This window comes from Corvus cornix, chromosome Z (genome assembly GCF_000738735.6).
Source record: "Corvus cornix cornix isolate S_Up_H32 chromosome Z, ASM73873v5, whole genome shotgun sequence".
Taxonomy (NCBI): domain Eukaryota; kingdom Metazoa; phylum Chordata; class Aves; order Passeriformes; family Corvidae; genus Corvus; species Corvus cornix.
Window position 1 is genome coordinate 24,451,281 of NC_046357.1, and position 22,559 is coordinate 24,473,839.

A 22,559-nucleotide genomic window follows, 5' to 3' on the forward strand; every position below is an offset into this window, starting at 1 on the left:
CATGATATTGGCTTGACTCAATATCATACTAGGACCTTCCTTCTAGAACCTTATGCCTTTTCTTCCACAGGAAAACCTGTGTCTTTGCTTGTGAGGCTGGTGAACAGGAGCAATGAGCATTAGCTAGTATCTTCAGTACTGTGACAGGGTACACCAGCTACGAAAGTTACTTTAATGTTTTTGGAGCAAGCTAATTAAAATAATAAAAGTATTCTCCAGGTCTTAGAATAGTTTTTCATCCATTTAGAGACCTGCAATAAATGGTGAAAAGCCATTAGTAATGCTATGTCAGCAATTTGCTGATATACACAGCCCAAGTTTAACTTGGCATGTAATACCCATTTGTCTGTCTCGATCACCCCTGAGACTTCACTGCACTTGCCCAAATGTGACTGTATCTCATTCAGATTTCTTTGGGAAATGAGACTCTTGGATGGGGGAAAATGGGCATTTCATCGGTTCCAGATAGGATGGTGTTGCATGCACCACACATGACATATTTTGTGCCACAACCAGTTATTTTTCACACTTGCTGGAGTCAGAGATGACTCTGTGTTTGGCCCAGGACATCTGCAGAGCTCTTCCAGAGTAAGAGACAGCCACCGAGACAAAATGAGATGAAAGTCTTAAGAGCGCGTGTGTGTGTGTGTACATGCATGTGAGTGTGGGTAATGGGAGGTTTGGGATGTCTGCACCACTGATGACACAGAACTGTGGAGTCCAGGTTATTTCAGGCCACCAACAAGCACATCAGCTTCCAGTAATCATCTTTGATTGCAAAAGTCAGGCCGTGGATACCAGTGGGGTGTGGAAGGTATCTTTTCAGCTTTATACCGGCTAGCGCTTGTATTTCAATGCCTTAGAAAGCCTCGAGCAGCCTTGAGAGGTAGCACGGGCGATCTAGCACTTTAGTAGCTCTAAAATCGGTACCTGAATCAGCTGCAGAGCAAATACCATCAGCAGAAGCAAAGAGGGAGAAATATAGCTCCCTGCTCGCTCAATTCCCTGCAGTTAGAAGCTTTCAAATGAGACAGACGACCAGAGATGTTTACAAGAAAGTAGCTGAGCTGAGAGAGGGCGTTTGCCTCCCCTCGACCATCTTTATTAGGAGAGGGGGAAAGGGGAGGACTGGGGGCGGACCCGGGGTGAGCGGCCAATCAGACACTGCTGAAGAGTCTGAGTTACATTTGGCTTTGCCCGCGCTTGGAACAAAGGAGCTCAGAGCACATGTCTTTGGGAGGGGAAGCTCAAAACAGGCAGCAACAGTGGGGAGCATGTCCCAAGCCACTCCCCTACCAGCTCTTTACAGGTTGTCGCAAATGAGTGTTTTAAGGTCACTTAAAGAATCACCAGCAAAAGTATTTGCTAAAGCAGGTTTATTATTCAAGTGAAAGGATGAGAAAGCATGTTGGCAATGTTTGCTCTACAGCCTACTAGATGGTTAAAGCAGAGAGAAAAAGCAAAGAAAAATCCAAAATCAATCTAAAAACTACCTATGCAAAGGCTAGCAAGGGGCAGGGGAGGGTGGGTGACGGGGGTGGGAGGATGGGGAGGGGGTGTGGAAGGGAATGGGAAGAGAAAATGATAGGAAGGGGTAAGGATGAAAAGAAATGTGCAAGCCCCTTGTGTTGGGTCACAAGGGTCAGAGTATATCCCCATATTAAACTGGGCCCAGACTGGGCCAACAGTTTATGCCAAATACCCAGCAGTACTTAACCTTAGCATCACTTAAACTTAACAGAACTTAACCCTAGCATCACTTAAACTTTACAGAACTTAAACTTAGCAGAACTTAAAATTAACTTCACTTAACTTTGCTTAAACTTAACAACACTTAAACTTAACACGAATTAACCTTAACATTACTTAAACTTTACACAACTTAACCTTATCACTTAAATTTTACAGAACTTAAACTTAACAGAACTTAAAATTAACATCACTTAAACTTAGCTTTGCTTAAACTTAACAACACTTAAACTTAACAGAAATTAAACTTAAAAGAACTTAACCTTAACAGAAATTAACCTTAACATCACGTAAACTTAACAGAACTTAAACGTAACAGAACTTAAATGTAACAGAACTTAAACATGAAAGAACTTAAAATTAACAGAACATAAACCTAACATCACTTAAATTTAATAACAAACTTAACAGAAATTAAACTTAACAGCACTTAAAACTAACAGCACTTAACAGAACAGAAACTTAACAGCACTTAACCTTAACAGTACTTAACATGTAACAGCATGTAGTAGATAATTTAACTTAAACTACTTAGCAATGTATTCATATAGAATTTACTATAACACAGTAGTAACTTACTCACAGGCCTAACTTACAAATCTAGAATACTTAAGAAGCTAGAACAACAGTGCTTGTACATTTGCTCCAGCATTTTCACATTTGTATGCACACAAATATTAAAAGCCTGTTCAAGGTATACCTGTGAAAAAATCCCCTTTAATTCAGTTAAGTAGTCACTTTGAATGCCTTTGCATCTTTTCAGTGGGCTCAGGGTTGAGCCTTGAGGAGTGGGGATATGAGTTCAGGATTCACCATTGTTTTTTGTCCTCCAAATTTGGCAAGCTTGAAAGTTCTCTGGCTTTGAGAGGCCTCACTCAGAGGGAGGGGCTGGGCACAGTCCCCTGTGGTCCAGGAGAGCTCAGAGGGTCTCACTTTGGACCGATGTTTATAGTGTCAAAGAGAATGGGCTTCAATCCTAGTAATTTTCCATCCTGGCCCCAATTCAGGTTGGTAACTTTCTTTGAAAGTTCAGTAATAAAGATGTTGTCCCATCTGGGCTGCTTTTCAGGCCAGAAAGATAGATTTCCAAGGCTGTTAGTTAACAAACTGGAGCTCATTAGACAGTCACATTCCTGGGAACTGACAGATTGGTGGTCTGGTCACCTCTTGCCTCTGTGCCTATAAACAAAGATTTATCGTGCTCCAGTTTTAAACGGATGGAAATTCTTGACCCGGTTACCTAAATAAAGTTTTTTTAAGATTGCTTTGAACGTGATAAAACAACATTATAAGTGAGGAGGTCTGTGCCACAGCGTTATGTATCTAGCTAGTATACACACTCTAATATACAGCACTATATTCAACAACAAGAATAATACAACATAAACCAGAAAAATTCCAATAAAGTGCAACATTGTGCCTTGAATTCCTGTTGCAGTTGATGACTACCCAAATCAAATGTCCCACTAGTGGTGGTCTCCATTTCTCATCACTCTTTCTGCGATCATTTCTGTGCTATGTGTCATTTCTGTACCGCAATGAACAGTGATTAGGGTTCTGTGTCCATTGCTTCGGACGCATTCCAGCAGTCGACACAGGTCATCTTGCTGCAGTAATTTTTTCACTAGTGCACGGTTCATCCCGAAGGGGTTGGGCAGTGAATCTCAATAGTATGTGTAGGTAGATTCTAGTAATTACTGTATTGTGACAGGAGCTGAATAATTAAAGTCACATCCCCTAATATTGGGTAATTGCTTATTTCTATAAGCCTAATGAGCATTTGTCAGGTCACAGTCCAGCCTAGGGTGGAGGTAGACCACCACAGAGGTCACTTGGAAACAAACTCAACTCACTCTTTTTACACAACTTCTACTTCCACAGACAGCAGAAGAAAAAAATGCTGCAATTGCTGCAAGTCCTCCCTCTTTGAAAAGGCCAGACTCATAAGTTTGGTTTGCTAAAATAATGAGGGAAAAAAAGGAACCTCTGTTTTTTAAGGCAAGTTAACAGTCTAAATTCATCTGGGGGCCTCACTTTTAACTGCAATGCAACCTGCTTACCCAGACTATCTTCAAAGTTTTTTCTCACAATGCACTTGCAGAAATAAAGAATATACATATATATATATATATAGTTACAAAGGCATATTTGACATTCTTGCAGTGGAAAAGATATTTATGTGGAAAAAATGCTTAAACAGAGAAATTTTTGATGTGAACACAAAGTCATGTGTTCAACTGGATGAGTGAATATTTGCCAGCAAGGAGGTAAATAAATGGCAGGCAGTACCTAACATGACGTAACAGCATGGGTTCTCTTCTTAGAACAGTTTCTTGCTCATATGGTAAAGACACTCCCTCCCTTATATTCAGTTTACACAAAATGTTTCCAAGTAGACAATTTGTGTACATTTTGCAAGTCAAGATGTTCGCAGTCGGGCAGATGTGGAGTTGTTTCAGCATGGCTACTTACCACCAGTTTATCTGACAGAGCAGTAAGGCTGCTGGGTCCCATATTAAAAAACATGGCCTGTTACTAAAATTTAGAAAACATCTGTATGAACGGCTGCCTTCAGACTGCTCTAATTCTGCTCTAATTCTGTTCTAATTCTTCTCCTTTCTGGCACCCTCCATCGAGCCCTCTGGGACTTGCAGAGCCAAACTGGCGATTTGTGAGGGTTCCTCTGGAGGGTCTGTGGATGGCTCCGGGACCCGGAGATGGAGAAGCGGGGGTAGGAGACCAGGAACTGGGAGATGTGGCAGTGCCTGGAGGGGCTCCAGAGGGAGAAACAGGGGCAGGAATGCCAGGGGAACGACTTCAGTCTCTGGGTGCGGTCCATAGAGTTGGAGCTGTCGGAATTTCAGACGGAGATGGAGCAGAGCCGGTGAAAGACTGAGGTTTTGGCCGATGAAAAGTGGTGGCTGTAGGAAGAGGAGCAGTGGTGGTGGGAGCATGATGGGGCCAAAGGCTGGGAGTGGGTGCTGAAGGAGCAGCTGAGAATCATGAAGGCCCGCCTGAGCCAGATGAAAGAGCATCTGTGGATTCATGTGGACCATGTGGCTAGGCTCTGGGTCCTGGAAATGTCCCAGAAAACCCTCCTGGAAGAGCAGAAAGAGTGGCACTTCTAAAACCTTATCCAGGATCTCAAGAGGAATATCCCTGTGTTCTGCTGCCAGGGGTTCCAAAGGAGTCTGAGTGGCAGCAGGGGCTGCAGCACCTGCACTTCACCCTCCAAGAGACCCGGACACTACTGCTGAAGTGGCCCAAAGGAGTCCCACGTGGGTTGGGAGTGGAGCCCAGAGCTCCACTACAACTTCAGCTTCAATGTGTTCCCACCCACAGCTTACCAGAAGATTCAGCTGCTCATCCAGGTGACCCTGGACAGACACGCATCTTCACCTAAGGCCAGATGGGAAGATTTTTCTTCCAGTTTCCTGGAATTCTACAACGAACCTCTGTGGGATATGATGCTGGGAAAGGAGAAATGTGGAATTCAGCAGGAAATCTGATGGACCAGCCTGGGCAGCAGCAAGCTCCGTGCGCACAACATCATCTGGATGTCCGTGATGCAGGAGGAGAAGGTGCTGGAGCTGCTGCAATGCACGTGTGCTGGGCTTACCATCCCACAGCTGCTCCGTGTGCCGGGTGCGTGTCCATGCGGAGCACTGCGCACCTGATAACCCCCACAACTACTCCCTGATTCTGGGAGACCTGGCAGGGTCAGAGAGCCTTGACGAAACAGCATCTGATGGGAACTGGCTGCAGGAAACTCAACCCATAAGCTTTAGCCTCAGCGCCCTGAGGCCCATCACTGTCGCCTTCTGAAAAAAAAATGGCACGTTCTGTACTGGAACAGCAAACTGGTGGGTGCCTCTACACTACACCCTATGGCTCAAACTTTGGTATGGATGTGGTGATCCATGGAAACGGAAAAAGAAGAGAGAGAGGGAGAGGGACAGAAGAATAGAGGGACAAATACAATCTCTAAGCTGTCTCTAAGCGTTGGGGGTAATCTATAATTCTACATAATGTGCAAACCGATCACCAAAATGAAAAGCAAAATGATTAACATTAAGAAGACAAGCAAAAGGTGCAACATTTTGTTAAAAATCCCCACTACTGTTGGCAGTGACTCAAAAGAAATGGCCCACCATTGGGGTTCCCCGTCTATGTTCACTTGTTCCATCACTCAGTGGATGCCTTTCACATCATGATGAACAGAGTCAAAATCTTTTTTCCCTTGTCTTGTTCTTGCTTCAACAGCTGTCTTAGCTTGGCTTGTGGCAGCTTGTTTACCAACATGAGGATCACGCCAACAAGGAACAGGTTGTTAGACTGGGAACAAAATGTAGTCAGATTTCAGCAATAGGAAGAGGTAACCAGAGCTCAATAATTAAAACTGTGACCCTTACTTTGAACTAATTAATGAACACAAATGTTAGATTGATTACTTGTATCTACAGTAAGGCTGTCTACAAGTACAAAATAACAAGGGGTTCTCATTCAGGATGAATTCCCATCCATTCCATCAGGCCACACTCCATGCTCCAGGGGACAGGGTATACTTCTGCTGTGATTTAATCCTGGCACAATGATTGGGTTTACGGTATTTACCAAAGGATTTTCTATTGCTGAAACAAAACCTGTGGCTTTACTGTTAGTGAGGTCTTAAGAGAAATTACCTAGTTAACACCAGCAGTGGAATTTCCTTCCAAATTTAGCTGGGTTATTCTAGGTTACCTTTTGAATTTCAGAGGACAAATTGCTTTGAACTCTTTTATAATTGCTGCCACAGCTGATAAACATCTAAGGTGTAGAATGTACCGTGGGTATCTTACTGCTTAGCATAAATAAAAGAAATGAGTGTCTCCCCTCTGTGGGTCAAGTTTGCTCATGTGTGAAGCAAGTTTGGTTCGTGCTGACAATAATTGCACCTGTGAGGAGGATAAGCTGTCCTTCAGTGGTTAACTTGAGCTTCAGCAGGGATGTGTTGACACAATTCCTAGGAAGAGAAAACAGTATGAGTCTCAGACAGGTTTGTTTAACAACTTGGACTAATGGCAGAAGTCCTTTTCTCCACTCAGAATATGTTTTGCCTCTTTGAACCTAGTTGAATTGAATAGTAAATATCTCTTTGGTCCATCAGGACCAATTTGGCCTTGACATTCCTCAGGTGAAATCTTGTCTTCTACTTCACTAAGTGCTTCCTGCACAGCTGTTCCTGCTTCCCTCACCTTTTCTGGGGAGCAGGGTGGTCTCCTGCAATTAGAATTGTCCTCCACAAAGCAGGATGCTCTCTGAATTTGAGTTACCAGTTCTGCAAAACAGCACAACAGTGATTAAAGGCACAGTATTGGCATTCAATTTTCTGTAATAAACCCATAAGCCACAACTGTCAGTTTGGCTTTTTCACCAGCCAAACAGGAGAATTAAAAGGGGAGTGTGACTGAGTGATAGTACCTCTTTCCTCCAAATCTGTTGCCACTCTGTAAGTGTTCAAGCATCTACTTGCTTTGTGTTGGATTGGCAATATTGGGTACCTCAACTGTTAGTGGCACCAAATCAGCCAGAACAACAGAAATCCCACCTTGCTTCACAGCAAACATCCAGGACTGAGATACACAGCAATCCTTGGATCAGAGAGTGCAGGCACTGCCTGGAGCAAGCACACTGCAGTCTCTGAATTTCTTCTGGGGTTGGGGTTAATGCTTGAACCAAAGTACCACATTTGCCATCCAGCAAACACCAGGTTATATAGCTCAGAACACTGAAATCCAAATTTTCACTGTGATCTTTAACTGCAAAGCAAGTAGTCAGCATATTTCTCATGCAGGAGCCATAAATTAAGCTTAGCAGCTTGGCAGATAACACTTGCTCTGCTTACTTTGGTGCTTTTAACTCTTTGCTGCCTGGGTCACAGACTCAGCTTCTCAGCATCCCACTGTGTTACTACTGAATGTAGTGCTCCAGTCTCTACTAGGAATTTTATTAATTGTTCATGAGGACCACGTGCAATCTGAATGTTTGGGCCATTATTATGTATTCTTTGATAGAATTTCACTTGCTGGACTTCAATATCACTTGGCTTGTGGACATAATGCCCTGGCAAATCAGCCACCTGAACTGGAATCTGTAATGCCAGGTGAATTGGGAGCTTGCTTAAGCGTCATCTCTACCTATTCTTCCAATTTTTGGTTTCTTTCTTCCTTTGTTCCTTCAACTGTTTTTGCAGCTGCTCAAATTTCAATGACAGTAATAATTCAGCTGCTTTCCTCCCTTCTGTTTCCTCTCTCAGATCTTGTTTCTTTCTACTATGATTATCCAAATTCCCCGATAATTGTCTTTCCTTACACTCTGCCAAAGCAAGTAGAGTCCTAAAATGGTCATTCTCAGTCATAAGTTTATCAGCTTGTATTCTCAGTTTATCTCCTGTCTCCCTCTCAGAAGCCAGTGATGTCTTTAATACCTCATTTTCTGTCAGTTTTATTTTTGGTGAGCCTCCTTAGATGTTTCCAACTGCTGTTTCCCTGTTCACTTACTAAGGACAGCAAGAAGTAATTTCCCAACTGCCAAATAACAACACCAGCCTGCGGGGCCACAGGAATGATAAGTTCCTTGGGACACTGTGGAGTTCTAGTTCCTGTGTCAACATGTTTATCCCACCTGTGGCAACGGAGTGCAACTTTCCTTTTCCCCAGGCACTGTATTACCTTCTCAAGAACAGCAGCAGATAATTCACCCATCATTACTGAGAAATTCCCTGCTGCACACCTTCCACACACAACACATTCCATGGGACACTAGGACCCTGCTGCTCCTGTTTGGGAGGTCTGCTTCCCTGCTGCAATTCCAATCTCCTGATTGTTGTTGCTGTAGATAACTGGCTCCTGAACTATCTCCCCCCGCATTAAGGATCTTCCCTGATTCCCTTGTGGTTAACTCTCACCTCAAGGGGTCTTGTAATTGTACCACAAAGTGTTTTATCAGGTCTGTCAAATCTCCGATCACAAGACATGTCACGTTTGGATCAGCAACCAGTGACACAGCTGAGGGCTGTCCCGGAACCAACCATCTCTCATCCATCCATTGCAAACCTGCTGCCTCCTATGCACTCTCCACCACATGATCTGTAGTTGTGGTCTCTATCCTCACCTGGATCAACCCTCTTTAAAGGATCCAGACATCCTGCCCAATAGAAAACTCTCTGAGTTAAGGACCACAGTTCTCTCTGGTGACCCAGCATTAAAAACACTCCTGGCCTCCTTGGGCGTCTGCCTCAGAAAATCACATTCAATCAATTCAATCACCAACCACCACAGACACTCTCCAAACACACTCGGTTTCGGATTCCCATGAGAGTCTGCTATATTTTTCCTGGAACTTTGCTATCTTGGCCCCTGTAAAGACCACAATTTTAGGAACAGTTTGCTGGCCCTGACCATCACTGAAGGTTTCTAAATCCTGACATTCCTCCCACGAGATTTTCTCTCTCTCACACAAATCCTGAAGCTCTGTCTGCAGCCTGCTATATGGCCACGTTCGGCAGTGAGGAATGCCTCTGCCTGCAGCCTGCTCTCCTTTTCCTGACTGAGCTTAGCAACAAGCAAAGCTTCTGCCTGCACCCTGCTCTCCTTTCCACGATCACTCTCAGCAACGAGCAGCCCCTTTGCTTGCATGTTGGCATACCTCTCTTTTTGGGCAGTGGTTAAAGCTGCTTCCAAAAGTGCACCCAAAATGATTTATCTTTCCCCTTCCATAACTTTCATTCACTTAACACCACATTCATCAGTTTAAATGCAGCCTCAGGCTTATACCAATTTTAATTTGCCCATTCTCTCAATTTTTGCACAATCAGGGAGCAGTCAAACACTGACATTTCCCAGACAATCTTGGCTTGCAGCTGCTCCGATCCCTCCTGGCTGTTAACAGACGCTTCCCAGCACTCTCTACCCAGAAATCACTGGTGGAGTGGTGTTATCCCAAAGGCACCCCTTCGACAACAGCACAGTGTCTGTGATGACCCAACCTTAAGGGGAAGGAAACCCCTAAGATTTGTAAATGCCCATTGGTCAAAAGGAACAGCAAAAGTCAGAGGGTCCTCAAACAATTAGAAAGTTCTATTAGCAAGTTGGCATGGAAATTGGTGTGGTAGCCCCTGACCTACTATATAAGCACACAGCTGTGGGTTTTAGATAAAGGGATAGGGTGAAAGGGAAGAAAGAAATTAAAGAGGCAGAGATGAATTAAAGCGAGCAAAAGAGAAAAAAAGGAAAAAGAAACAGGAAAAGAGAGAGATATAAAAAAGAGGGATGAATGAAAGGAAGAAAGCAAGCAAGAGAGCAAGAAAAGAGAAAGCAAGTAAAGCAAAGCAAAGCAAAGCAAAGCAAAGCAAGCAGGAGAGAGAGAAAGAGAAAGAAAAAGAGGAAGAAAGGAAAAGAGAAAAAGAGAGAATTAAAAAAAGAAAAATAGGAGAAAAGAGAGAAAAAGAGAGAGGAAAGGAGATTACCAGCCCTGGTTCCAGCGCCAATCCAGGTGATGGGATGTCGATCCTGGTTTCAGTGCCGATCCAGCTGATGGAATGCTGATCCTAGTTTCAGCACCGATCTATTTGATGGGATGTTGATCCTGGTTTCAGAGTCGCGGCAGCTGTGGTAGTCCAGTTGATGAGATGTCCAGGGTTCTGGGGATGCTGCCTGGGCTTCGGGACATTTTATAGGCAGGTTTCCCCGCCCTGAAGATGGGTTTCTCACTTTCTATGTAAATTAGTTGTCATGCGCAGTCCGTTCTTTCAGACCCTTCTGGAAATGGGTTGGAGGGCTCTGGGGGTCTTAATCCCACCCTATAGTCCATGCCCACTTCCTGCCACTCATTCCTGCACTTGCGCTGTGCTATGTTGTGGTTGTTTGTCACAGAAAAATACCCTATCTCTGCCTGGCCCCCCTTCTCCAGCCAAAACTTGATCTTTCTCATGGCCGTGTTAATAACAACAGTCCTTGGTTATTACCAACAATTCTTGTCTGTTATTTCCAACAGTCCTTGGTTGGCTCCACAGCCATCTGGTTATCGGTGTTTGAGACATCCACATTACCCCCTTATCTTTGGGGAATCAAGCACTCAAAAAGATCTCACTTTGGACCCTTCTTTAGGGTGTCCCAAAAGAGTGGGCTTTAATTATGGTAGTTTTCTATCCTGGCTGCCACCTGAATCAGTAATTTTCTTTGAAAGTTCAGCAACAAAAATATGATTCCACTTAGATTGTTATTCAGGCAAGAAAAATAATTTTCCAAGGCTGTTCGTTAAAAAACAGGTCCCCCTCAGACACCTGTTAGTTCCTGGGAACAGGCAGTGCTTCTGATAAGCTCAAGAGAGGCTTAGTCAAGCTGCTGTTTGCCAAGGCCAAAGCTTAACGAGTACTTTTCAGATCAGAGTGCAGCCACGGGAGGGGGAAAGAGATGCACCACCACAATCCATCCCATGACTGTAGTGAGCTTCTCTGGTGTCTATAGACAATCTATATGGGCACACAACACTATGGAAAAGGAGATCTAGAGAGACAGCACATTAACACAGTTCAGGATTTTCCTTCGTTTTACATCCACTGTGTCTGTGTATCCAAGAACCTTGGTAATTGTGTGGACTAAAAACCGACTTTAAGGTCATGATACTTAATTAAAATGATCTTTTAAGACATTCAGTTTATGACTCAGATATTCAGAAACTTTACGTGGTAAGTGCTAACTTCGGGTTAAGAGCCTGCAAAATCTCCTGTTTTCAGTTCACAAAAAAATTTAACAGTAGCATGTTCCAGGACTTATTTCAAAGTTATTCTTTCCTTTCACATAACAATGAGGTGAAAAATCCATAGTCTTTTAATGTCCTAATTTTTTAAAAATTTCTCTGCTGAATGATAATAAATAATTTCCAACCTTGTGACACACAGTCACCTGAAACAAGGTCCTAAACCTCACAGACCTGCAGAGCCATCTTCACACAGTGAATAGGTGTGGTGCAAGTAAAGGTGTTCTTGTGGAAGTCAATGCAGGCACCCAGATACAGTAGCACACATTTTCAAAATACTTGACATCATACGGGTGCTTTGATGTAAAATTTATGATGACAAAATGACCAGAGACATTGACCATTGTTAAACACACTGCAATTCACCCTCTGCAGGTTGAAGCATTTGCCCTTCTACCAACACATACACTGTAGAAGATCCATTTCCTGGCATGCATACAGTTTTGCTAATATAAGCAAAAACAAAACAAAAAAAAAGAAAAGGCATCACAAACCCCAAAACTGCTAAAAATAAGTGCAACAGCATTCCTGAACCAGTGCGATACTGTAGTTTTCATTTCAGCTAACGTGTTTCACACAACGAATCAAAGCAATCTTGCTGACTGTGTTCTTAATAAAATGCCATCACATTTTATCAGCTGGCGTTGTTACACAGGCAAATGTTTGTTGTTACCTACAATTACTTTAAACATCAATAAAACAAACAGAAGGGAACGTGACTGCTGTGAATTACTGTGGATCACAGGGACCACAAATGCTCATATACACCTGGCACCTTGTCTGCAGCATCACTTCCCAACTTTGCCTTATAGGCTCTTTATGTTTCCTTTGTAAGGCCTTTTGTCTAAGGCAGACCAAAGCCAAGGGGAAGCCCGCTATGAGCTTCAAAGGTCGTTGAATGAAATCTGATTTCAGTCAAGTGCAAGTAATTTTACAGCAGATACCACATTGCAAAAGGATAAAATACCCATGCACTGGCTTCAGCTTAACCGTGCAGTGTCTGAGAGGAAGGCTTTGTTTGGTGTTGAACAATACAAGATTGATTTTTACTTGCTGCCTTCCAAATAGCAAATGCAAGCTCCTCTTGGAGGACATGCAGAACCATGTCCCCTGAAAGGAGCACTGTTTAATCTTAGAAATTCTGCATTTTTCTGACTGCTGGAACAACACAGCTATCATCTATTGTGAAATGTGAGAACCAGAGGGGAGGGAAACTACTTTTGCCAGACAGAGGGTTTTCAAACTTATCCAGTGGATAAAAGATGGATTCACTGCTTTTCTGTGTTTTCACAGGTGTGCATCCAGAGGATATTTCAAACTTCAAACCGTGTGGGAGCAAAAGTACTTTTTAAAATCTTAAAACACAGCAAAAGCTTCAAGCAGAGCTTGAACCCTCCTGGTCCTCTAACCACACATAGAATCAGCAAGTCACAAAATACAAACCCATGATAAATCATGTTTGATTTACTCTAGTACTCTGAAATACAGAAGACTTGCTTAAATGATTTCTCCCAGTCATTTAAGACCTAGGAAAAAACTTTCATTTGTTCCTGCTGGTGATGGAACTAATTTTTGTGAGTGAAAGTTCAAGATTTAGCAAAACATAGGCAGATAGCCTGTTTTCCACCACACAGAAAGCTAAGGTTAAGTAAAATCTAATTGTTCCTTTGAATATTTTTTTTCCTAAATACTTAGAGATGCAAATTTGAGAAGGGAAAGAGCAAAGCTGTTTTGGATAGTTCTGTGAGGATGAAGAATAAATTTTTCTATTTCTAGCAAGTAATTTTGCATTTATGTAAGCATGGACATTTAGTCAGGAGAAGCAGAGCAGCCACATTATACAAGTTAGACAGCTTAAAAGTTGTCTGAACATTCCTGGGGTTGTTTTTGAAAAAGTGTTTATCTCTTCTCCGTTTCTCTCTCCCCCCTTCTCCACACAAAAAACCACCAGAAAACAAACCAAACCAAAACAAAAAAAATCCCCACACATTCTGTCTGAGATCAAGGCCTTTGCTGACGCCAGTTTGGAGCAGCTGCCTCCAGCGGCTTTGCAGGCTCTGGTACAGACATAGTCTCTCTAACAGGCTGCCCCAGTCACTTGGCATCTTGCTGGGAGGCAGAGGTACCTGGGAGGTGATCTGGAGCCTTCTTTCACTGAGTTTGTTTCCACAGGCAAGGTTTGCCACCTACCTTGTTAAAAGACAAAATTTCTTGTTCACTTCTTTCATGTGTCTTTTGAGATAAACTGGGAAGACCCCCCCAGACTGTTGGTGTCTCTGCACCTTCCAGAGTGAAGCAATATCTTGTAGGAGGCACATGACTGACAAAGCTGTGCCCACATGAACTGTAAATGATGGGCAGAACCCCAAGAAGTAGGGGATCTTGTGTCTAAATGGAAATAAAAAACAGAGAGTTCTTCTTTGGTTTGTGCACACAAAACCACACAAAAGAAAGGAAATCAGCACACCCATGTGATATCTGTCAGCACCAGATTTTGTCGTTATTCAAGTTAGTTGAATGTTGCATTTATCATGCTGATGGAGTTCAGAGGCAGCTGCTGGGCCCTAATCCAGGTTCATAAATTCTACCATTGTGGCCTCCGAGCATCCAAGTGTTACACCCTTAGGATGGTGTTTGATTTTTCACTCTCTGCTCATCTAGTGTAAATTAGAATAGTTTCTCACATCTGCTCTTTACCCGGCTAAACAGCTGTTCAAAGTGTAGCATAGAACAGAGTTTAGTCTCCTTGCAGCATCTCACTGAGCGCAAGGCAGTGCTCACTCCATCCTTTGCTGTCCTGCAGGCACACAACCTTTGCAGCTCTGCCTTAATCTTCCCACATGTACATTACCACATCCTGAACGAACCTCTGCCACTCCCCAATTTTTTTAAATACCTGCCTTGCCACTTAAGCAGTAGTTGGAAAGGAACCATGAGGAGCAGGCTCTTCTTTCAAAGATGCCCAATGTGCTGAAAGCGCTCATGATTTTGAGCAGATGGCATAGTTTACTTCACCGTTGTTTCCTGTCCATATTCTGCCACCCAAAATGCATGCTCAGATACCAGGCTTTCCCAGCAGTGCAGATCTGCCTTGCTAATGCCTTTTACTTCAGGGTGAGGAACCAAAGATTTGAACCAGCTGAAGGGCAATTCAGCTCAAAGGGCAAATGTGGTGGTTGGCCTTGGCACCCATCAAGGTGCTCCATCTCTCCCCATACTCAGTGAGGCAGGGTGGATAAAATATGAATAAAAACTCATGGATCTCTGAGATTATGGCAATTTAATAAAGTAAAGCAAAGGTAGTGCATGAAAACAAAGGAAAACAAAAATATTTTCTCTCTACTTCCCATCAGCTGTTTTCTGGGAAGCAGGGCCACAGAACATGTAATGGTTGTTCCAGAAGACAAACCCTTTAAAAATTAATCTCCCCAAGAGCTCCTCCTTTCTCTTGGTTTTTATTGCTGAGCATGAAGTGACACAGTATGGAATATATCTCAGGTCAGCTTGGGTCAGGTGTCCTGGTGATGTCCCATTCCAACCTCTTGCCCACCCCTAGCCTAAGAGCCTCAGCGGTGGGTGGGTTGACGATAGTGCTGTTCAAACACTGCTCAGCAGCAGCCAAAAGCAGGTGTTTAAGACCAGTCCCTGAGAAAAGCACAGCACAGCACCACGAGCGCTGCTATGGGGAAATCTAACCCCATCCCATCCACCTCTGAATCTACAGGACCTACTGGTTTGGTTTTGTCCATTTGCCCACCAGTGATGGCGTTATTGCTGTTATCTCTACACCATTGCAGCTGTCACAGAGCAGGACACTCAACTGGTTTTACTCAAACTGGGCAACTAACCCAGGACAATGTGCACACAAGTGAGTTGCCTTAGTGGTTGTTCACAGCTGCCCAGTAGTGTCAGGTGTTCCTGGGGTATGGAGGAACAAAAGGTGCCGAAAAGGGTGGTGAACCACATGGCTAAAAATTCAGTGAAAGAACTTAGCATTTTGCAGCATGCCAGCATATATGGGTCATGCTACATCCTACACAAGGAATTTTAGAACCTCTTATCCATCCCAGAGCTGTGAATGTGTTGTCCCAAAATAGGCTCTTTCACCTGGTGTACAAGAGACCAATACAGACACAGAGTCAAGGTACTTGATTTATTTAGTTCTGTGCAGAAGGAGGGGCTGGGTGGCAAATCCACAAAGCCAGCACTGTGACTACCAAAACTTTTCACTCTTTATTCCCTTTTAGCAAAAAAATGCATTAATGCTCATTGCAATCAATGTCAGTCACCTTATAAGTTGGAGAACAGGGAAAATGTATTGTAGAGCTGTTTTTGTTTTGTTGTGAACTTGGATGAGGTTTGTTTAATGCTGATGTTTTTATGACATTGTATAGAGATCCAGGTGTTGACAAAAATTGTAAATTTGGAACAGATATGCTGCTGCTCTGTATGCAGGAGAAAGAGGCAAGAGATTGTATATTGCAGAGGGGAGGAATCAAAAGGATACAGATAAAAATAATGAGCCTAAAAGAAATGAGGATTTTAGTGCTGCTGCGGGCTGGACTCAGGGACATACTCAGCCAGTGATACTTGAAAGACAAACAGTGGGGGTAGAAGTCTAGCCAGTTTTTGCATATGCTCCTTTTCCTACTTCAAATTTGTTGGACTGAAAATGGTCTGCTGGCTCATACTGAGAGAATCCTGAAGGAATATACCAGCTTTTGGAAACTGTTGTGCTGACTCATAATCCTAACTGAGGGGGGGATGTGCAGCCTATATTGAATATGTTTTACTGTGGGAGAAAAGAGATTGGTGTTAAAGAAGGTGAAAGAAGATGAATACACAGGAGGTTTGGGGTATGAATGGTACACAAACACACACACACACACACAGCCAAAATCCATGTGCTGTTTATAGGCAGGAAGGGTCACTTAAAAAATGTAAGTGTTATGATGCTGGAGAAATTTTTACAAGTACAGGGGGCTGGGAAAAAAATAAACATGAGGAAATGCCCAGCAGATCCCCTAGTTACAGTAAAACCAGTGAATGGAACAATAGGTTTTTGGCTGATAGCAGAGCCACGCGTTCAGTAAAAACTATCTGCAAGGGCTTGCTAAGTAAAGTTACAGCAGTGATTGTTAGGGCAGTGGGGAAAAAAGAGCTTTACATGTATTCTTATGACTCATGGAGTGGATGATTAGAGATTCTAACCTGATTCACAGATTTCTACATGCCAGAATGTCCCCTCCCTTTGTTAAGACAAAATTTATAATGCAAATTAAATGCTTGAATAACTTTTTTTTGAAAACTCTGTACAGCTGCACATCTCACAAGAAAAGGCCATGATAGGCCTTTTGTTAATGAGCCAGACCTCATAGCAGCCCGATACCCCGGATGTGGTATTGAACACTGCTTAGCTGAATTTAATGTCACTAAAAAAGTTCTCAGGAGTAAGAGCTGGTAGAGGATTTAAGAGAAATAAACCAAGTAAGAGTGGACAAATACTTATTTGACTGTTTTGGGTTTAAATGTTGCTTTCTTTTTTATTTTGGTGGATGAGCAGAGAGAGTCTCCCATGTTTGAGATGGAAAGAAAAAGGAAAGTGCAGCTATGCTGAAGGGTTACACCACAGAGATTATAAAAAACCCCACCAAAACAACCAAATAAAACCCAAAACAAGCACTACTCTGTTTAGTAATATATTTGCAACAGATTTGGAACAATGGCAAGGTAACATTAAAAGTGTAATTGTGTTACAACGAGTGGATGAAAGAAGATTGATCGGCAGAAACACTGGGATGTTAAAGAAAATATTTTCAAAGTTTGGTGGACAACTTTGTTTTGGGAGGAATGAGTAAAAAGCAGAAGACTATTGAGGAGGATTGTAAACCATCCAAGTGACCTTGCAGCTGGGAATAATCCTTGATAACCCAGTGTGAATAACAGCTAGTGATCCTCTGGCGTGGGCTGAGCATAACAGTGTCTGTTTGTGAGCCTCTGCCCAGGGCTTGCTTTGGGAATCCCTCAGTTAAATGAGAAAAACAGAAATAAGTTTACTCTTTGTGTTTTAGCTGTGGGTTTGTGGCTGTCTGGACTGCCTCTGCAAACTCACACATTGTGAATCAAGAAGTTCTCACAAAAATGATGGAAGGAAAAACTCAGATATTAAGACAAGCAGTATCAAAAGACATGCTATAGAAGCAAAGATGGAGTTCCATGTAGCTGTAATAACAGGGAGACCCCCTATGAAAGAGGGAAAAGTGGAATAACTCCAGGGGAAATTGGTTTCTCTGATTTGCCGAAAAGTGGATGCTATAATTTATACTTTTTCAGGATGGCCAGAGGCTTTCCTTTGCCACACCAGTCAAGCCAGGGAGGTTGCTGAAATTTTACTGGGAGAAATTCCTAGATTTCGCATTCCAGAGGGTTTGTCTTCAGACAAAAGACCTCATTTCACCACAAAGGTGGCAGGGACAGGACTGTCTAAACTCCTTCAGTTTTAGTGGGATTTGCACACCCCCTGGAGACCACAATCTAGTGGAAAGGAAAATCAGATGGATGAATCAGACTATCAGAAAAAATTGCAAAACTGTGTCAAGAAACCCACATGAAGGAGGAGGATGTATTACCTGTTGCTTCAATAAGAATTTGAATCACACCATGTCTTGGGGGGGTGAGCCCATTTGAAATTCTGAATGACAGATTGTATCCAATTGACACTGTGGTGATGGAAGGTGATTAAATGCATATGAAATGTGTTGAGAAATTATCTGTCATCTCCCTTGTGGGTTTTGTCCTCTCTGAATAGGTATCTTAAAGAGTGGCCATCTGCAGCTTTCAACCAGGTGGTTGAAAGGCAAAGTTTATGTGTGAATGTAGCAAGAAGGACTCTTATAAGAAAAGTAGAAGGCTCCTCATGCTGTGTTATTGAAGATATACACAGCTGCAAAAGTAGAAAGAATTAATTCCTGGATTCATTACGCTCAAGTAAAAAAGGGCTCCAATATCTGAGCAAGGTAATTGGATTTCATGACAACCTTAACTACAAGATCTTAAACTACAACTGACTGAAAATTTCATATGCATTGCACTTGGGCTGAAGGAAGTGTTGGGAGCATTTAGATTTTCCACAGGGATTTACATTACTATTAGTAGGCATTTATTAGTGTGGAATTTTTTTATTGCTGAATAGACCTGGAAATTCTAGAATTGAAAGTGTTTGTAATATGTTGTTGTTGCCTCAAGATGACACAGGGAAATCTAGTCCTACAACTTATCCAATCATTTGCAGCAATCCACAGCTGTGGCAGTGTTAAACACTCAGTTACAGGCAACTCTGAAAATGGCCATCTGAAAAGATGACACTTGTTATGGTTTTACTAAAATTTGGAACTGGTTGACATCCTGGTTCCATGATCTGAGTTTATGGTTCAAGAAATTGTTATCTTTGTTCCTTAGAGTATTGGTGATGTTTGTTTGCATCCATGCCGTTGCCCAATATATGTGAATATGTTACTTGGTGATGTTGGAATCAGAAGGGTGAGACTAGTCTAAGAAATTGATTAGATGAATCTCAAAGAGAAATTGCTGCAAAATGTAGAATATGTAAAAATTTTCTTAAGAAAGGATGTTCTTTGATGTTTGATCTTAGTGTACTTTCAAGCCTAATCAACAAGAACAGAGATTTAATCTGTGGAACAGAAAGCAGCCAACAAAACTCTTAGTGATGTCCAGGTGTTGGAAAGACAAATTCCTTGCTGTCAGAATGGCCTTGTTGAGGTGTAGGCCTTGACAGGCTTCCGTGGTCTGTGAGCTAGGGGAGGTTAACAAGGCTTGGGAAAAAGGACGTAGCACTGATGGTGGACACAAAGAATGCAGATTTTATGGGCACAAGGACATTTGGCAGAACCCCCTAGACAAGGAACAAACTAATAAAGCCAACGCAGCAACCGTGCTGAATCATCTCCAGTGGGGTAAAGGTAATTCCAGCAGGGGCAGATGACGGCCACCCACTCAAGAAACCACTGACTGAAAAGAAGAGAAAGACTGAGCATGCAGGCTAATCAGCATGAGAAGTGAGACAATCACTACCCAACAGCAGACAGAATACTAATTATTACAAGAACTTAGGTAACTTATACTCAATGAACACTAACTCCTTCATTTGCTACAACATAGAAATAGTAAAAAGTTCTGGTTCTTGTGGTGCTGGCTTTGTGAATATGTGACTGAGTCTGCCCTTTCTGCACAGAACTGTAAATAATTACCTCCACTCAGTGCGTGGATCGGCCTCTTGAACAACGTGTGCAAGAACCAATTTTGGAACAACAGAAGGATGGCAGTCATGAGTGGATGTACAAGATTGCCAGTGCTGGTGACTGTGGCTGTCCAGAGATGCAGCAGAGAAGCCCCCATGATGCAATAAAAGTTGTAGGAACCCAGAGTGCCGAGAATATTTCTCTGCCTGTTTTGAAGGGTTCTTACTCCCCTGAACAACACTCTTTTAACCTCCAACCTTGGAAAAAATTACCAATGATCAGACAAGAAATAAAATACAATGGTGCGAATTAGGTGATAGACGACTATGTAAGATTGTCACAGGGTGAAAAATTTAGAGATTTTGGGCTTCTCTTTGTAGTAAATAGATAAGAGTAAAAAATATCAAAATGGAGGATTGTTGTTGTTCTCTAAACCTTCTTATCCTTCTTCTACTACTCCATGTTCTGCAGTAAAAGTAGTTTGGGATGATTGGATAGAGAATTCCGCAGTTCCTGGCTGTGTTACTGAATAATTGGTAGGAAAGTGAAAATAATACACGTTTTTAGTAACCATTGGTTAAATTATCTTTAAAAGGCCGTGCAAGTCTTGATAATTAGAGACTTCTCTCCTGCTTTCTGTTCTCTGTGCTGTACCTGGGTCATGCTGGTGGCTCTGTTCCTCTGATAAGACTTAATAAACAACTATCCGGCGGCATTGAAACTCAAGGAAAAGTCTTGGTTTATCTTTGAAACTACTTGCAAGGACTTTTAGGAAATTCTCTCCCATCAGGAGGGATTTGATTTATGGCACGGTACAGTGTCAAAAAGTAATCTCTTTGGAGCATCCTTCACCTCCACTTCCTTATCATCCCTGTTTTCTCTCTCTCTTATGAAGTTATGAGTGCCACCTAAGGCCACCCCTCACCTATCAAACCCATCTCCAAAGACCATATGGCCAACATGGCTAAGCTCCCTCACCCCACCTTCTTACCTCCACTGAATTCTGAGCAGTCCAGCTTGCCCCCTCAAGAATTTCTTCATAGGAAGGCAACATTCACCATGAGGGTGGTGAGGTCCTGGCACAGGTGGCCCACAGAAACTGTGGCTGCCCCATCCCAGGACATGTTCAAGGCCAGTTTGGATGGGCTTTGAAGCAACCTGGTCAGGTGGAAGGTGTCCCTGCCCACAGCAGGGGGGTTAGGCAATCTTTACAGTCCTTTCCAAACCAAAGGAACCTATAATTCCATCATAGAGCGTCTGTATGGAGAGTAGCAGAAGAGACATGGAGACAATTGGCATAACTGTTAACCCCAACAGCTAAAATGGCTTTAAGATGACGTTTCATCTAGGAGTTAATTTATGGAAGTGGTAGGAAAAGTGTGAGTGTGAGTGAACCTTCTGAGGTTTAAAATGTTCAGCTGGAGTTCCTCAATGAAAGTTGACTTCACATGGACTGGAGGTTTTCCTTGTATAAAAAGATGCTTCTAGAATTGTCTCCCTTTCCCCAGATTACCACGAAAGTTCATTTTTGTTTGAGTATTGATTATGCCAGATTAAAAAATTGAAATGACTCGCCCAGCTTAAGAAAAATAAACTTGATGTTTTGCCTAAACAAAGAACCTCGGCTTGTTGGTCACTGCTTATGGACCAAACCACACTGTACATGTCAAGAAGGAGCCTGGGGTTTGTTTCATGAATGCTTTCCTTTAGCCTGGTGAAAATGAGGATGGTAAAACAGTGGCACAGGCTGCCCAGAGAGTCAGTGGGATACACCATCCCTGGAAACAGTCAAGATCAAGTTGGATGGGGCTTTGAGCAACATGATCTGGTTGAAGACATCCCTGGTCTTTGTAGGGGTCTTGGACTAGATGACCTTTAATTGTGTCTTCCAACCCAGACTGGTCTGTGGAAAGCAGATGTGACAAAGCACGCTCCCCATACACTCTGGGTTTACACCCAACTGCCAGAGTGATTGCATGAAGAGCTCTGTCTTCCCTTAATGGAAGAACGACTAAAAGGGCACCTGAGAATGCTCTTAGTAGCCTCCCATAAATCCTCACTGACAAACCTAAAATTCTGCTGATGGAATGAATCTGTACACTCTCCTTCAAGCAATACTCAGAATAAAAGTAAACTACAAAGTAGTACCCCTGGGGGAGCACTTGATGCTAGTGCTGCGCTTTATCTCAATTGTTTGTTTCTATTTTAATTTTTCGCATCCAGCTGCAGGGAAAACTGTAGGAGCATAGAATCATCATCTCTTTCTGTCCACACAGAAAGCAAGTTTCCAAAACAAGCATGTCTGGTAAATCTAAATAGTTATTATGCTTCATTCTAAAATTTATTTCGTATAGACTAATTAAAAAGTTATTATATTTATGCATAAAAATGTCAAAATATTGCATTTCATCAAGGCATATCTAGTACATGTCAATAGAAATTCCTGTTGTATTCCTGCAGAAAGATTCAGTTTGAAGTAGAAGAGGAAAGCATTTTATTGAAGAAATGTCAAAATTTTTAGAAGTTTTAGATCTCATTTTCAACTCCTTGAAGAATTTCAGGATTTCATTTTATTAACCTCAGACATTTCAAAATAATTTGAGTTACCACTGTCCCTGCAGCCCAGTCTTCCTCAGCTAGGGATTCTGAAGAAAATAAGAATATTTCACCTTGAATTGACAGACTTTCCCCCTTTTACTCATACCTTTTTTCCTTTCATTTCTGGACCTTCTGTTTACCACAGTCTGAGAAACA

General features: G+C 42.5%; 1 protein-coding gene and 1 long non-coding RNA gene across 3 annotated transcripts in view; one reads left to right on the forward strand and one right to left on the reverse strand.

The window, feature by feature from the left end:
* The window catches only part of LOC109146432, a 1,056,471-nt gene that overhangs the window by 41,476 nt on the left and 992,436 nt on the right, over positions 1 to 22,559 (forward strand). The gene's annotated exons all lie outside the window — the stretch shown is intronic.
* Positions 1,360 to 10,990, reverse strand: LOC120411490. Of its 2 annotated transcripts, XR_005603815.1 has the most exons (4): positions 10,256 to 10,990; positions 6,984 to 7,066; positions 6,684 to 6,751; positions 1,360 to 6,084 (listed from the first exon to the last, which is right to left on the reverse strand). It is a non-coding gene; the product is annotated as an uncharacterized LOC120411490 (long non-coding RNA). The 2 variants fall into 2 exon arrangements; XR_005603816.1 differs by lacking the exon at positions 6,984 to 7,066 and having other exon boundaries at positions 10,256 to 10,632.